The 14184-nt window shown below is 52.4% G+C and overlaps 23 non-coding genes and 1 pseudogene across 23 annotated transcripts; all 24 read right to left on the bottom strand.

Annotated features, from left to right (window-relative positions):
• Positions 1 to 1445: 1445 nt before the first annotated feature.
• Positions 1446 to 1557, bottom strand: LOC127140316 (U5 spliceosomal RNA). The gene has a single exon (XR_007810810.1). It is a non-coding gene; the product is annotated as a U5 spliceosomal RNA (small nuclear RNA).
• A 368-nt stretch (positions 1558 to 1925) lies between these two features.
• On the bottom strand, positions 1926 to 2089 carry LOC127140307 (U1 spliceosomal RNA). The gene has a single exon (XR_007810801.1). It is a non-coding gene; the product is annotated as a U1 spliceosomal RNA (small nuclear RNA).
• Positions 2090 to 2579: 490 nt separating this feature from the next.
• On the bottom strand, positions 2580 to 2743 carry LOC127140305 (U1 spliceosomal RNA). Its single transcript, XR_007810799.1, has one exon. It is a non-coding gene; the product is annotated as a U1 spliceosomal RNA (small nuclear RNA).
• A 559-nt stretch (positions 2744 to 3302) lies between these two features.
• On the bottom strand, positions 3303 to 3493 carry LOC127140309 (U2 spliceosomal RNA). Its single transcript, XR_007810803.1, has one exon. It is a non-coding gene; the product is annotated as a U2 spliceosomal RNA (small nuclear RNA).
• Positions 3494 to 3676: 183 nt separating this feature from the next.
• LOC127140319 (U5 spliceosomal RNA) lies at positions 3677 to 3787 on the bottom strand. The gene has a single exon (XR_007810813.1). It is a non-coding gene; the product is annotated as a U5 spliceosomal RNA (small nuclear RNA).
• A 372-nt stretch (positions 3788 to 4159) lies between these two features.
• On the bottom strand, positions 4160 to 4323 carry LOC127140325 (U1 spliceosomal RNA). The gene has a single exon (XR_007810818.1). It is a non-coding gene; the product is annotated as a U1 spliceosomal RNA (small nuclear RNA).
• Positions 4324 to 4882: 559 nt separating this feature from the next.
• LOC127140310 (U2 spliceosomal RNA) lies at positions 4883 to 5073 on the bottom strand. The gene has a single exon (XR_007810804.1). It is a non-coding gene; the product is annotated as a U2 spliceosomal RNA (small nuclear RNA).
• Positions 5074 to 5251: 178 nt separating this feature from the next.
• On the bottom strand, positions 5252 to 5365 carry LOC127140322 (U5 spliceosomal RNA). Its single transcript, XR_007810816.1, has one exon. It is a non-coding gene; the product is annotated as a U5 spliceosomal RNA (small nuclear RNA).
• A 360-nt stretch (positions 5366 to 5725) lies between these two features.
• LOC127140324 (U1 spliceosomal RNA) lies at positions 5726 to 5888 on the bottom strand. Its single transcript, XR_007810817.1, has one exon. It is a non-coding gene; the product is annotated as a U1 spliceosomal RNA (small nuclear RNA).
• Positions 5889 to 6448: 560 nt separating this feature from the next.
• On the bottom strand, positions 6449 to 6638 carry LOC127140313 (U2 spliceosomal RNA). Its single transcript, XR_007810807.1, has one exon. It is a non-coding gene; the product is annotated as a U2 spliceosomal RNA (small nuclear RNA).
• Positions 6639 to 6815: 177 nt separating this feature from the next.
• Positions 6816 to 6914, bottom strand: LOC127140323 (uncharacterized; annotated as a pseudogene).
• Positions 6915 to 7287: 373 nt separating this feature from the next.
• Positions 7288 to 7451, bottom strand: LOC127140303 (U1 spliceosomal RNA). Its single transcript, XR_007810797.1, has one exon. It is a non-coding gene; the product is annotated as a U1 spliceosomal RNA (small nuclear RNA).
• Positions 7452 to 8011: 560 nt separating this feature from the next.
• LOC127140308 (U2 spliceosomal RNA) lies at positions 8012 to 8202 on the bottom strand. Its single transcript, XR_007810802.1, has one exon. It is a non-coding gene; the product is annotated as a U2 spliceosomal RNA (small nuclear RNA).
• A 180-nt stretch (positions 8203 to 8382) lies between these two features.
• On the bottom strand, positions 8383 to 8493 carry LOC127140320 (U5 spliceosomal RNA). The gene has a single exon (XR_007810814.1). It is a non-coding gene; the product is annotated as a U5 spliceosomal RNA (small nuclear RNA).
• Positions 8494 to 8971: 478 nt separating this feature from the next.
• Positions 8972 to 9134, bottom strand: LOC127140304 (U1 spliceosomal RNA). Its single transcript, XR_007810798.1, has one exon. It is a non-coding gene; the product is annotated as a U1 spliceosomal RNA (small nuclear RNA).
• A 561-nt stretch (positions 9135 to 9695) lies between these two features.
• LOC127140311 (U2 spliceosomal RNA) lies at positions 9696 to 9887 on the bottom strand. Its single transcript, XR_007810805.1, has one exon. It is a non-coding gene; the product is annotated as a U2 spliceosomal RNA (small nuclear RNA).
• A 181-nt stretch (positions 9888 to 10068) lies between these two features.
• Positions 10069 to 10180, bottom strand: LOC127140317 (U5 spliceosomal RNA). The gene has a single exon (XR_007810811.1). It is a non-coding gene; the product is annotated as a U5 spliceosomal RNA (small nuclear RNA).
• A 372-nt stretch (positions 10181 to 10552) lies between these two features.
• On the bottom strand, positions 10553 to 10716 carry LOC127140314 (U1 spliceosomal RNA). Its single transcript, XR_007810808.1, has one exon. It is a non-coding gene; the product is annotated as a U1 spliceosomal RNA (small nuclear RNA).
• Positions 10717 to 11276: 560 nt separating this feature from the next.
• Positions 11277 to 11464, bottom strand: LOC127140315 (U2 spliceosomal RNA). The gene has a single exon (XR_007810809.1). It is a non-coding gene; the product is annotated as a U2 spliceosomal RNA (small nuclear RNA).
• A 179-nt stretch (positions 11465 to 11643) lies between these two features.
• LOC127140318 (U5 spliceosomal RNA) lies at positions 11644 to 11755 on the bottom strand. The gene has a single exon (XR_007810812.1). It is a non-coding gene; the product is annotated as a U5 spliceosomal RNA (small nuclear RNA).
• A 370-nt stretch (positions 11756 to 12125) lies between these two features.
• LOC127140306 (U1 spliceosomal RNA) lies at positions 12126 to 12290 on the bottom strand. Its single transcript, XR_007810800.1, has one exon. It is a non-coding gene; the product is annotated as a U1 spliceosomal RNA (small nuclear RNA).
• A 558-nt stretch (positions 12291 to 12848) lies between these two features.
• Positions 12849 to 13040, bottom strand: LOC127140312 (U2 spliceosomal RNA). The gene has a single exon (XR_007810806.1). It is a non-coding gene; the product is annotated as a U2 spliceosomal RNA (small nuclear RNA).
• A 178-nt stretch (positions 13041 to 13218) lies between these two features.
• On the bottom strand, positions 13219 to 13328 carry LOC127140321 (U5 spliceosomal RNA). The gene has a single exon (XR_007810815.1). It is a non-coding gene; the product is annotated as a U5 spliceosomal RNA (small nuclear RNA).
• A 370-nt stretch (positions 13329 to 13698) lies between these two features.
• LOC127140326 (U1 spliceosomal RNA) lies at positions 13699 to 13861 on the bottom strand. The gene has a single exon (XR_007810819.1). It is a non-coding gene; the product is annotated as a U1 spliceosomal RNA (small nuclear RNA).
• Between the last annotated feature and the right edge of the window lie 323 nt (positions 13862 to 14184).

The raw sequence follows: 14184 nt of genomic DNA on the forward strand, positions 1-14184 counted from the left end.
CCCATCCTCTCCAGAACTCTCTGTTGATGGGGCTGTTGCAGGCCCCTCCCTTTCTCCCGCCTCATCTGATTCCACTCCTCCAATCACAGGATTTGGCGGGAGATTTGAATTTTCCGGCCCAGCCTCTTCAATTAGCTCTCTAACTGCCTGGCCTGGTCCACCATTTTGCCCACTTGCTTTTGCTGCCTTTACTTTGTTGGCAAAAGATTTGGGGCAATCTCTGAAGAGGTGGTTTGATTCTCCACATAGATTGCATTTTCTGCCATTGGTGCACTCCTCAAAGGTGTGCCCAATTTCTCTGCATTTCCCACAGACAGTCTGCTGACAAGCTTCGGCCAGGTGCCCGTGCTCACCACACTTGCGGCAGAGCTTGGGCTGACCCTGGTAATGGATGTAGCCCCTGTTTTCTCCCAGAACTATCATGGATGGCAGATGTTTTAGGCCTTGGAAGCCCTGGGGGTCCTGCCATTGTTGAATGGGGACCCTCCAAGCGCAGTTCCAAATGCCATCCTCATCTCTCACTTTGGTAGCCTGGCCTTTAACAGTGCAATATCTTCCCAGCCACAAACAAATGTCCTCTGCATTCACTGTTTCATTGAACATTCTGACAATAACCGTTTTTAAGGCATTGTCAGTCAGTTTCTCCACACTGAAGGCAGAAAACTGGGGTTTAACATTTTCAAAACGTGTCCAAAACTCTCTTAGCAGAGCTGCTGAACGGAAACTCACATCAAAGCCTTTACCAAAAGGCAAGGTCAGTATACAGTTCAGATCATTTGGTGTGAAATCCAAGGCTTTTTGGACTAGCTTCCTGGAGAAGTCCAGTCTGGACATCCCCAGGAGTTTACCTCTCTCTCCACAAAATTTAAACGAACGCTGTGGTGCCTCCGCATGCCGGCATGGGTGGCCGACATGATGGAGGCACCACAAGCTAAAAAAGTGCTTAAAACAATAAAACCAGTAAAAGATCAATACGATAAGTAAGAATAATGAAAAACAATAAATAACACAAGAGACAAAGAGTACTTACCTGGTCGGCCTGGTCAAGATGTTACAACCTGCAGAGAACAGGTAAAATAGCTCTCTCAGCCAATGAATTCCTATTTGTTAAAGATTTTCAATTACTGGAAAATTGAAATGTTTTAAACAAGGAACATTTAGAAATATCCTCCCAAGCACTGATAAAACCGATGCAACGACAGACAAAGATTTTAACCACCAACAAGAGGCGATCGCAGTCTTAGCCAAAAGGCCGAGAAGCGATGAGTCCAAAGCGTTTCGTGTTCCGTCCAAGCTCTTGGCACGATCCTCTCTTGTCACGGTGCCCTGTTTTCAAGCCAGCCTAACAATGGCTGCTGCTTAGCACCCCCACCCAGTCTCCCCACTTTGCACCCCTGGTTCTTAGCGGAGACAGCCGTTTGACTTTTCACACACTCAAAGGGCTCAGCCTTACGGCCAAACCTACCAAAAATAGCTTAAACTCGTTGGCGTTCCTCTCCACGGAAGTCTTTAGTAAAAGGCGAAAGACTTGTGCGTTATGAAGAGAAACCAGAGTCAGTACGGCCTTCGCCTTGAGAGCAGCCGAGAACCCCAGTCGTCCCAGCCACCACCGTCACGGTAGGCCTCTCTTTGCGCCTGCCGCGTTCCAAATCCCAGATCGCACCCGTCAGCTACCCTGCCCCGTACTGTCACATGCGCTATCCAATGGGGTTTGCGGAGGGTTAGGCTTAGGGGGAAAGCCCCGCCTTTGGGGGGGCGGGGGCGGGGGCTGGGGCATGTGTGCTTGTAACATACAGAAAAGCCCACCAATCGTCACGGCCCGACAACAGCACCGACTCTGCAGTCGTAAAACTGGCATAGTTGGCAGCACGCTTACGAGTAAAAGAAGCTACCCGGGACACCTTGTTTTCCTTTGACGTAGCGGTCAGGGGAGAGCGCGAACGCAGTCCCCCACTACAGAAATTATGCAGTCGAGACTCCCACATTTGGGGAATTCGCAGGGGGTCAGCGCAACCGGAGTGCAATGGCTGAGCCTCGCCCCGGGTGAACCACCTTCTTGATCATGGTATCTCCCCTGCCAGGTAAGTATGAGTTGGAGTTGTCAGAGACGGTGGGGTCGGTTCCAGACACAGCACCCTGGCTGATGGTGGCCACACTGCACAATGCCAGAGTTCGGCGACATCAGCATTCTTTTCCAGCTGCAAAAGAGAGACGGTACACCCTGATCAACCTCCGGGGAAGGGAAAAATCAAGAGTGCACCACTAAGCGTACGACTCAGTAACCGCATCAGGGCTTTGAGCAACTTGTACCCTATCGATAAAGGAATGTGAGAAAAGCAAGGGACTCCCTGGAAAAAACACCCCCCACAAAACTCTATAGTTAGGCGGAAAGCCCCGCCTTTGGGGGGCGGGGGCGGGGGAATGTGTGCTTGTAACATACAGAAACGCCCACCAATCGTCACGGCCCGACAACAGCACCGACTCTGCAGTCGTAAAACTGGCATAGTTGGCAGCACGCTTTCACGCTTACGAGTAAAAGAAGCTACCCGGGACACCTTGTTTTCCTTTGACGTAGCGGTCAGGGGAGAGCGCGAACGCAGTCCCCCCACTACCAGAAATTATGCAGTCGAGACTCCCACATTTGGGGAATTCGCAGGGGTCAGCGCAACCGGAGTGCAATGGCTGAGCCTCGCCCTGGGTGAACCACCTTCTTGATCATGGTATCTCCCTGCCAGGTAAGTATGAGTTGGAGTTGTCAGAGACGGTGGGGTCGGTTCCAGACACAGCACCCTGGCTGATGGTGGCCACACTGCACAATGCCAGAGTTCGGCGACATCAGCATTAGCTGACCCTCATCTGAGGCTTGTCCCCGAGGCGTTGCAAGCACTATACTGCAGTTTGACAAAGTTGCGCGGTGGCACAACTTTGCTGGTTTTATTGACTTTTCTCACCGGTCGGAGCTCGGCCCAGACAAACTGGAATGTGGCCTGTTTTTTTTCAAAAAACAGTAATGCATAAGCCGTGTATGCTCCCGTCTCTAAAGGTCTGTTGGACACGTTATCCCTTCTATAGAGGGAACTGCTTACTTTACCTTCTTTTCCAGCTGCAAAAGAGAGACGGTACACCCTGATCAACCTCCGGGGAAGGGAAAAATCAAGAGTGCACCACTAAGCGTACGACTCAGTAACCGCATCAGGGCTTTGAGCAACTTGTACCTATCGATAAAGGAATGTGAGAAAAGCAAGGGACTCCCTGGAAAAACACCCCCCACAAAACTCTATAGTTACATTGCACGTTTCCAGAGAACGTGCACCGTACCTGGAGGTAATGCAATACCGGGTCGATGCGTGGAGTGGAAGGAGCAAGCCCCCGTTCCGGCTCCCTGATCCAAAAATCAATTTAATATATGGTCCCCGGGTAGGGGACGTATCAGATATTAAACTGATAAGAACAGATACTACACTTGATCTTAGCCAAAAGGCCGAGAAGCGATGAGTCCAAAGCGTTTCGTGTTCCGTCCAAGCTCTTGGCACGATCCTCTCTTGTCACGGTGCCCCTGTTTTCAAGCCAGCCTAACAATGGCTGCTGCTTAGCACCCCCACCCAGTCTCCCCACTTTGCACCCCCTGGTTCTTAGCGGAGACAGCCGTTTGACTTTTCACACACTCAAAGGGCTCAGCCTTACGGCCAAACCTACCAAAAATAGCTTAAACTCGTTGGCGTTCCTCTCCACGGAAGTCTTTAGTAAAGGCGAAAGACTTGTGCGTTATGAAGAGAAACCAGAGTCAGTACAGCCTTCGCCTTGAGGGCAGCCGAGAACCCCAGTCGTCCCAGCACCACCGTCACGGGTAGGCGTCTCTTTGCGCCTGCCGCGTTCCAAATCCCAGATCGCACCCATCAGCTACCTGCCCCGTACTGTCACATGCGCTATCCAATGGGGTTTGCCGGAGGGTTAGGCTTAGGCGGAAAAGCCCCGCCTTTGGGGGGCCGGGGGCGGGGGCATGTGTGCTTGTAAACATATAGAAAAGCCCACCAATCGTCACGGCCGACAACAGCACCGACCTCTGCAGTCGTAAAACTGGCATAGTTGGCAGCACGCTTTCATCGCTTACGAGTAAAAGAAGCTACCCGGGACACCTTGTTTTCCTTTGACGTAGCGGTCAGGGAGAGCGCGAACGCAGTCCCCCACTACCAGAAATTATGCAGTCGAGACTCCCACATTTGGGGAATTCGCAGGGGTCAGCGCAACCGGAGTGCAATGGCTGAGCCTCGCCCTGGGTGAACCACCTTCTTGATCATGGTATCTCCCCTGCCAGGTAAGTATGAGTTGGAGTTGTCAGAGACGGTGGGGTCGGTTCCAGACACAGCACCCTGGCTGATGGTGGCCACACTGCACAATGCCAGAGTTCGGCGACATCAGCATTAGCTGACCCTCATCTGAGGCTTGTCCCGAGGCGTTGCAAGCACTATACTGCAGTTTGACAAAGTTGCGCGGTGCACAAACTTTGCTGGTTTTATTGACTTTTCTCACCGGTCGGAGCTCGGCCCAGACAAACTGGAATGTGCCTGTTTTTTTTCAAAAAACAGTAATGCATAAGCCGTGTATGCTCCCGTCTCTAAAGGTCTGTTGGACACGTTATCCCCTTCTATAGAGGGAACTGCTTACTTTACCTTCTTTTCCAGCTGCAAAAGAGAGACGGTACACCCTGATCAACCTCCGGGAAGGGAAAAATCAAGAGTGCACCACTAAGCGTACGACTCAGTAACCGCATCAGGGCTTTGAGCAACTTGTACCCTATCGATAAAGGAATGTGAGAAAAGCAAGGGACTCCCCTGGAAAAAACACCCCCACAAAACTCTATAGTTACATTGCACGTTTCCAGAGAATGTGCACCGTACCTGGAGGTAATGCAATACCGGGTCGATGCGTGGAGTGGAAAGAGCAAGCCCCCGTTCCGGCTCCCTGATCCAAAAATCAATTTAATATATGGTCCCCGGGTAGGGGACGTATCAGATATTAAACTGATAAGAACAGATACTACACTTGATCTTAGCCAAAAGGCCGAGAAGCGATGAGTCCAAAGCGTTTTCGTGTTCCGTCCAAGCTCTTGGCACGATCCTCTCTTGTCACGGTGCCCTGTTTTCAAGCCAGCCTAACAATGGCTGCTGCTTAGCACCCCCACCCAGTCTCCCCACTTTGCACCCCTGGTTCTTAGCGGAGACAGCCGTTTGACTTTTCACACACTCAAAGGGCTCAGCCTTACGGCCAAACCTACCAAAATAGCTTAAACTCGTTGGCGTTCCTCTCCACGGAAGTCTTTAGTAAAAGGCGAAAGACTTGTGCGTTATGAGAGAAACCAGAGTCAGTACGGCCTTCGCCTTGAGGCAGCCGAGAACCCCAGTCGTCCCAGCCACCACCGTCACGGTAGGCCTCTCTTTGGCCTGCCGCGTTCCAAATCCCAGATCGCACCCGTCAGCTACCCTGCCCCGTACTGTCACATGCGCTATCCAATGGGGTTTGCGGAGGGTTAGGCTTAGGGAAAGCCCCGCCTTTGGGGGGGGGGGGGGGGCTGGGGCATGTGTGCTTGTAACATACAGAAAGCCCACCAATCGTCACGGCCCGACAACAGCACCGACTCTGCAGTCGTAAAACTGGCATAGTTGGCAGCACGCTTACGAGTAAAAGAAGCTACCCGGGACACCTTGTTTTCCTTTGACGTAGCGGTCAGGGGAGAGCGCGAACGCAGTCCCCCACTACCAGAAATTATGCAGTCGAGACTCCACATTTGGGGAATTCGCAGGGGTCAGCGCAACCGGAGTGCAATGGCTGAGCCTCGCCCTGGGTGAACCACCTTCTTGATCATGGTATCTCCCCTGCCAGGTAAGTATGAGTTGGAGTTGTCAGAGACGGTGGGGTCGGTTCCAGACACAGCACCCTGGCTGATGGTGGCCACACTGCACAATGCCAGAGTTCGGCGACATCAGCATTAGCTGACCCTCATCTGAGGCTTGTCCCGAGGCGTTGCAAGCACTATACTGCAGTTTGACAAAGTTGCGCGGTGCACAAACTTTGCTGGTTTTATTGACTTTTCTCACCGGTCGGAGCTCGGCCCAGACAAACTGGAATGTGCCTGTTTTTTTTCAAAAAACAGTAATGCATAAGCCGTGTATGCTCCCGTCTCTAAAGGTCTGTTGGACACGTTATCCCCTTTCTATAGAGGAACTGCTTACTTTACCTTCTTTTCCAGCTGCAAAAGAGAGACGGTACACCCTGATCAACCTCCGGGGAAGGGAAAAATCAAGAGTGCACCACTAAGCGTACGACTCAGTAACCGCATCAGGGCTTTGAGCAACTTGTACCCTATCGATAAAGGAATGTGAGAAAAGCAAGGGACTCCCCTGGAAAAAACACCCCCACAAAACTCTATAGTTACATTGCACGTTTCCAGAGAATGTGCACCGTACCTGGAGGTAATGCAATACCGGGTCGATGCGTGGAGTGGAAGGAGCAAGCCCCCGTTCCGGCTCCCTGATCCAAAAATCAATTTAATATATGGTCCCCGGGTAGGGGACGTATCAGATATTAAACTGATAAGAACAGATACTACACTTGATCTTAGCCAAAAGGCGAGAAGCGATGAGTCCAAAGCGTTTCGTGTTCCGTCCAAGCTCTTGGCACGATCCTCTCTTGTCACGGTGCCCTGTTTTCAAGCCAGCCTAACAATGGCTGCTGCTTAGCACCCCCACCCAGTCTCCCCACTTTGCACCCCTGGTTCTTAGCGGAGACAGCCGTTTGACTTTTCACACACTCAAAGGGCTCAGCCTTACGGCCAAACCACCAAAAATAGCTTGGCGTTCCTCTCCACGGAAGTCTTTAGTAAAGGCGAAAGACTTGTGCGTTATGAAGAGAAACCAGAGTCAGTACGGCCTTCGCCTTGAGGGCAGCCGAGAACCCCAGTCGTCCCAGCCACCACCGTCACGGTAGGCCTCTCTTTGCGCCTGCCGCGTTCCAAATCCCAGATCGCACCCGTCAGCTACCCTGCCCCGTACTGTCACATGCGCTATCCAATGGGGTTTGCGGAGGGTTAGGCTTAGGCGGAAAGCCCCGCCTTTGGGGGCGGGGGCGGGGCATGTGTGCTTGTAACATACAGAAACGCCCACCAATCGTCACGGCCCGACAACAGCACCGACTCTGCAGTCGTAAAACTGGCATAGTTGGCAGCACGCTTTCACGCTTACGAGTAAAAGAAGCTACCCGGGACACCTTGTTTTCCTTTGACGTAGCGGTCAGGGGAGAGCGCGAACGCAGTCCCCCACTACCAGAAATTATGCAGTCGAGACTCCCACATTTGGGGAATTCGCAGGGGTCAGCGCAACCGGAGTGCAATGGCTGAGCCTCGCCCTGGGTGAACCACCTTCTTGATCATGGTATCTCCCCTGCCAGGTAAGTATGAGTTGGAGTTGTCAGAGACGGTGGGGTCGGTTCCAGACACAGCACCCTGGCTGATGGTGGCCACACTGCACAATGCCAGAGTTCGGCGACATCAGCATTAGCTGACCCTCATCTGAGGCTTGTCCCCGAGGCGTTGCAAGCACTATACTGCAGTTTGACAAAGTTGCGCGGTGCACAAACTTTGCTGGTTTTATTGACTTTTCTCACCGGTCGGAGCTCGGCCCAGACAAACTGGAATGTGCCTGTTTTTTTCAAAAAACAGTAATGCATAAGCCGTGTATGCTCCCGTCTCTAAAGGTCTGTTGGACACGTTATCCCCTTATATAGAGAGAACTGCTTACTTTACCTTCTTTTCCAGCTGCAAAAGAGAGACGGTACACCCTGATCAACCTCCGGGGAAGGGAAAAATCAAGAGTGCACCACTAAGCGTACGACTCAGTAACCGCATCAGGGCTTTGAGCAACTTGTACCCTATCGATAAAGGAATGTGAGAAAAGCAAGGGACTCCCCTGGAAAAACACCCCCCACAAAACTCTATAGTTACATTGCACGTTTCCAGAGAATGTGCACCGTACCTGGAGGTAATGCAATACCGGGTCGATGCGTGGAGTGGAAGGAGCAAGCCCCCGTTCCGGCTCCCTGATCCAAAAATCAATTTAATATATGGTCCCCGGGTAGGGGACGTATCAGATATTAAACTGATAAGAACAGATACTACACTTGATCTTAGCCAAAAGGCCGAGAAGCGATGAGTCCAAAGCGTTTCGTGTTCCGTCCAAGCTCTTGGCACGATCCTCTCTTGTCACGGTGCCCTGTTTTCAAGCCAGCCTAACAATGGCTGCTGCTTAGCACCCCACCCAGTCTCCCCACTTTGCACCCCTGGTTCTTAGCGGAGACAGCCGTTTGACTTTTCACACACTCAAAGGGCTCAGCCTTACGGCCAAACCTACCAAAAATAGCTTAAACTCGTTGGCGTTCCTCTCCACGGAAGTCTTTAGTAAAAGGCGAAAGACTTGTGCGTTATGAGAGAAACCAGAGTCAGTACGGCCTTCGCCTTGAGGGCAGCCGAGAACCCCAGTCGTCCCAGCCACCACCGTCACGGTAGGCCTCTCTTTGCGCCTGCCGCGTTCCAAATCCCAGATCGCACCGTCAGCTACCCTGCCCGTACTGTCACATGCGCTATCAATGGGGTTTGCGGAGGGTTAGGCTTAGGCGGAAAGGCGGGCATGTGTGCTCAATCGTCACGGCCGACAACAGCACCGACTCTGCAGTCGTAAAACTGTCGCCAGCTAACGTAGCGGTGCCGCAGTCGAGCTTTGCAGGCACGTTATAATTAGTTGGCTTGGCCGAGGGTTGTGGGGCCACATGTGTGCTTGTAACATACAGAAACGCCCACCAATCGTCACGGCCGACAACAGCACCGACTCTGCAGTCGTAAAACTGGCAGTTGGCAGCACGCTTTCACGCTTACGAGTAAAAGAAGCTACCCGGGACACCTTGTTTTCCTTTGACGTAGCGGTCAGGGAGAGCGCGAACGCAGTCCCCCACTACCAGAAATTATGCAGTCGAGACTCCCACATTTGGGAATTCGCAGGGGTCAGCGCAACCGGAGTGCAATGGCTGAGCCTCGCCCTGGGTGAACCACCTTCTTGATCATGGTATCTCCCCTGCCAGGTAAGTATGAGTTGGAGTTGTCAGAGACGGTGGGGTCGGTTCCAGACACAGCACCCTGGCTGATGGTGGCCACACTGCACAATGCCAGAGTTCGGCGACATCAGCATTAGCTGACCCTCATCTGAGGCTTGTCCCGAGGCGTTGCAAGCACTATACTGCAGTTTGACAAAGTTGCGCGGTGCACAAACTTTGCTGGTTTTATTGACTTTTCTCACCGGTCGGAGCTCGGCCCAGACAAACTGGAATGTGCCTGTTTTTTTTCAAAAAACAGTAATGCATAAGCCGTGTATGCTCCCGTCTCTAAAGGTCTGTTGGACACGTTATCCCCTTATATAGAGAGAACTGCTTACTTTACCTTCTTTTCCAGCTGCAAAGAGAGACGGTACACCCTGATCAACCTCCGGGGAAGGGAAAAATCAAGAGTGCACCACTAAGCGTACGACTCAGTAACCGCATCAGGGCTTTGAGCAACTTGTACCCTATCGATAAAGGAATGTGAGAAAAAGCAAGGGACTCCCCTGGAAAAAACACCCCCCACAAAACTCTATAGTTACATTGCACGTTTCCAGAGAATGTGCACCGTACCTGGAGGTAATGCAATACCGGGGTCGATGCGTGGAGTGGAAGGAGCAAGCCCCCGTTCCGGCTCCCTGATCCAAAAATCAATTTAATATATGGTCCCCGGGTAGGGGACGTATCAGATATTAAACTGATAAGAACAGATACTACACTTGATCTTAGCCAAAAGGCCGAGAAGCGATGAGTCCAAAGCGTTTCGTGTTCCGTCCAAGCTCTTGGCACGATCCTCTCTTGTCACGGTGCCCTGTTTTCAAGCCAGCCTAACAATGGCTGCTGCTTAGCACCCCCACCCAGTCTCCCCACTTTGCACCCCTGGTTCTTAGCGGAGACAGCCGTTTGACTTTTCACACACTCAAAGGGCTCAGCCTTACGGCCAAACCTACCAAAAATAGCTTAAACTCGTTGGCGTTCCTCTCCACGGAAGTCTTTAGTAAAAGGCGAAAGACTTGTGCGTTATGAAGAGAAACCAGAGTCAGTACGGCCTTCGCCTTGAGGGCAGCCGAGAACCCCAGTCGTCCCAGCCACCACCGTCACGGTAGGCCTCTCTTTGCGCCTGCCGCGTTCCAAATCCCAGATCGCACCCGTCAGCTACCCTGCCCCGTACTGTCACATGCGCTATCCAATGGGGTTTGCGGCGGGGTTAGGCTTAGGCGGAAAGCCCCGCCTTTGGGGGGCGGGGGCGGGGGGGCATGTGTGCTTGTAACATACAGAAACGCCCACCAATCGTCACGGCCCGACAACAGCACCGACTCTGCAGTCGTAAAACTGCCATAGTTGGCAGCACGCTTTCACGCTTACGAGTAAAAGAAGCTACCCGGGACACCTTGTTTTCCTTTGACGTAGCGGTCAGGGGAGAGCGCGAACGCAGTCCCCCACTACCAGAAATTATGCAGTCGAGACTCCCACATTTGGGGAATTCGCAGGGGTCAGCGCAACCGGAGTGCAATGGCTGAGCCTCGCCCTGGGTGAACCACCTTCTTGATCATGGTATCTCCCCTGCCAGGTAAGTATGAGTTGGAGTTGTCAGAGACGGTGGGGTCGGTTCCAGACACAGCACCCTGGCTGATGGTGGCCACACTGCACAATGCCAGAGTTCGGCGACATCAGCATTAGCTGACCCTCATCTGAGGCTTGTCCCGAGGCGTTGCAAGCACTATACTGCAGTTTGACAAAGTTGCGCGGTGCACAAACTTTGCTGGTTTTATTGACTTTTCTCACCGGTCGGAGCTCGGCCCAGACAAACTGGAATGTGCCTGTTTTTTTTCAAAAACAGTAATGCATAAGCCGTGTATGCTCCCGTCTCTAAAGGTCTGTTGGACACGTTATCCCCTTCTATAGAGAGAACTGCTTACTTTACCTTCTTTTCCAGCTGCAAAAGAGAGACGGTACACCCTGATCAACCTCCGGGGAAGGGAAAAATCAAGAGTGCACCACTAAGCGTACGACTCAGTAACCGCATCAGGGCTTTGAGCAACTTGTACCCTATCGATAAAGGAATGTGAGAAAAGCAAGGGACTCCCCTGGAAAAAACACCCCCCACAAAACTCTATAGTTACATTGCACGTTTCCAGAGAATGTGCACCGTACCTGGAGGTAATGCAATACCGGGTCGATGCGTGGAGTGGAAGGAGCAAGCCCCCGTTCCGGCTCCCTGATCCAAAATCAATTTAATATATGGTCCCCGGGTAGGACGTATCAGATATTAAACTGATAAGAACAGATACTACACTTGATCTTAGCCAAAAGGCCGAGAAGCGATGAGTCCAAAGCGTTTCGTGTTCCGTCCAAGCTCTTGGCACGATCCTCTCTTGTCACGGTGCCCTGTTTTCAAGCCAGCCTAACAATGGCTGCTGCTTAGCCCCCACCCAGTCTCCCCACTTTGCACCCCTGGTTCTTAGCGGAGACAGCCGTTTGACTTTTCACACACTCAAAGGGCTCAGCCTTACGGCCAAACCTACCAAAAATAGCTTAAACTCGTTGGCGTTCCTCTCCACGGAAGTCTTTAGTAAAAGGCGAAAGACTTGTGCGTTATGAAGAGAAACCAGAGTCAGTACGGCCTTCGCCTTGAGGGCAGCCGAGAACCCCAGTCGTCCCAGCCACCACCGTCACGGTAGGCCTCTCTTTGCGCCTGCCGCGTTCCAAATCCCAGATCGCACCCGTCAGCTACCCTGCCCCGTACTGTCACATGCGCTATCCAATGGGGTTTGCGGAGGGTTAGGCTTAGGCGGAAAGCCCGCCTTTGGGGCGGGGGGCGGGGCGGGGCATGTGTGCTTGTAACATACAGAAACGCCCACCAATCGTCACGGCCCGACAACAGCACCGACTCTGCAGTCGTAAAACTGGCATAGTTGGCAGCACGCTTTCACGCTTACGAGTAAAAGAAGCTACCCGGACACCTTGTTTTCCTTTGACGTAGCGGTCAGGGGAGAGCCGCGAACGCAGTCCCCCACTACCAGAAATTATGCAGTCGAGACTCCCACATTTGGGGAATTCGCAGGGGTCAGCGCAACCGGAGTGCAATGGCTGAGCCTCGCCCTGGGTGAACCACCTTCTTGATCATGGTATCTCCCCTGCCAGGTAAGTATGAGTTGGAGTTGTCAGAGACGGTGGGTCGGTTCCAGACACAGCACCCTGGCTGATGGTGGCCACACTGCACAATGCCAGAGTTCGGCGACATCAGCATTAGCTGACCCTCATCTGAGGCTTGTCCCGAGGCGTTGCAAGCACTATACTGCAGTTTGACAAAGTTGCGCGGTGCACAAACTTTGCTGGTTTTATTGACTTTTCTCACCGGTCGGAGCTCGGCCCAGACAAACTGGAATGTGCCTGTTTTTTTTCAAAAACAGTAATGCATAAGCCGTGTATGCTCCCGTCTCTAAAGGTCTGTTGGACACGTTATCCCCTTCTATAGAGGGAACTGCTTACTTTACCTTCTTTTCCAGCTGCAAAAGAGAGACGGTACACCCTGATCAACCTCCGGGGAAGGGAAAAATCAAGAGTGCACCACTAAGCGTACGACTCAGTAACCGCATCAGGGCTTTGAGCAACTTGTACCCTATCGATAAAGGAATGTGAGAAAAGCAAGGGACTCCCCTGGAAAAACACCCCCCACAAAACTCTATAGTTACATTGCACGTTTCCAGAGAATGTGCACCGTACCTGGAGGTAATGCAATACCGGGTCGATGCGTGGAGTGGAAGGAGCAAGCCCCCGTTCCGGCTCCCTGATCCAAAAATCAATTTAATATATATGGTCCCGGGTAGGGGACGTATCAGATATTAAACTGATAAGAACAGATACTACACTTGATCTTAGCCAAAAGGCCGAGAAGCGATGAGTCCAAAGCGTTTCGTGTTCCGTCCAAGCTTTGGCACGATCCTCTCTTGTCACGGTGCCCTGTTTTCAAGCCAGCCTAACAATGGCTGCTGCTTAGCACCCCCACCCAGTCCCCACTTTGCACCCCTGGTTCTTAGCGGAGACAGCCGTTTGACTTTTCACACACTCAAAGGGCTCAGCCTTACGGCCAAACCTACCAAAAATAGCTTAAACTCGTTGGCGTTCCTCCACGGAAGTCTTTAGTAAAAGGCGAAAGACTTGTGCGTTATGAAGAGAAACCAGAGTCAGTACGGCCTTCGCCTTGAGGGCAGCGAGAACCCCAGTCGTCCCAGCCACCACCGTCACGGTAGGCCTCTCTTTGCGCCTGCCGCGTTCCAAATCCCAGATCGCACCCGTCAGCTACCCTGCCCCGTACTGTCACATGCGCTATCCAATGGGGTTTGCGGAGGGTTAGGCTTAGGCGGAAAGCCCCGCCTTTGGGGGCGGGGCGGGGGGGGCATGTGTGCTTGTAACATACAGAAACGCCCACCAATCGTCACGGCCCGACAACAGCACCGACTCTGCAGTCGTAAAACTGGCATAGTTGGCAGCACGCTTTCACGCTTACGAGTAAAAGAAGCTACCCGGGACACCTTGTTTTCCTTTGACGTAGCGGTCAGGGGGAGAGCGCGAACGCAGTCCCCCACTACCAGAAATTATGCAGTCGAGACTCCCACATTTGGGGAATTCGCAGGGGTCAGCGCAACCGGAGTGCAATGGCTGAGCCTCGCCCTGGTGAACCACCTTCTTGATCATGGTATCTCCCCTGCCAGGTAAGTATGAGTTGGAGTTGTCAGAGACGGTGGGGTCGGTTCCAGACACAGCACCCTGGCTGATGGTGGCCACACTGCACAATGCCAGAGTTCGGCGACATCAGCATTAGCTGACCCTCATCTGAGGCTTGTCCCCGAGGCGTTGCAAGCACTATACTGCAGTTGACAAAGTTGCGCGCGGTGCACAAACTTTGCTGGTTTTATTGACTTTTCTCACCGTCGGAGCTCGGCCCAGACAAACTGGAATGTGCCTGTTTTTTTTCAAAAAACAGTAATGCATAAGCCGTGTATGCTCCCGTCTCTAAAGGTCTGTTGGACACGTTATCCCCTT

This window comes from Lates calcarifer, unplaced genomic scaffold (genome assembly GCF_001640805.2).
Source record: "Lates calcarifer isolate ASB-BC8 unplaced genomic scaffold, TLL_Latcal_v3 _unitig_4418_quiver_2967, whole genome shotgun sequence".
NCBI classification, from domain to species: Eukaryota; Metazoa; Chordata; class Actinopteri; family Centropomidae; genus Lates; species Lates calcarifer.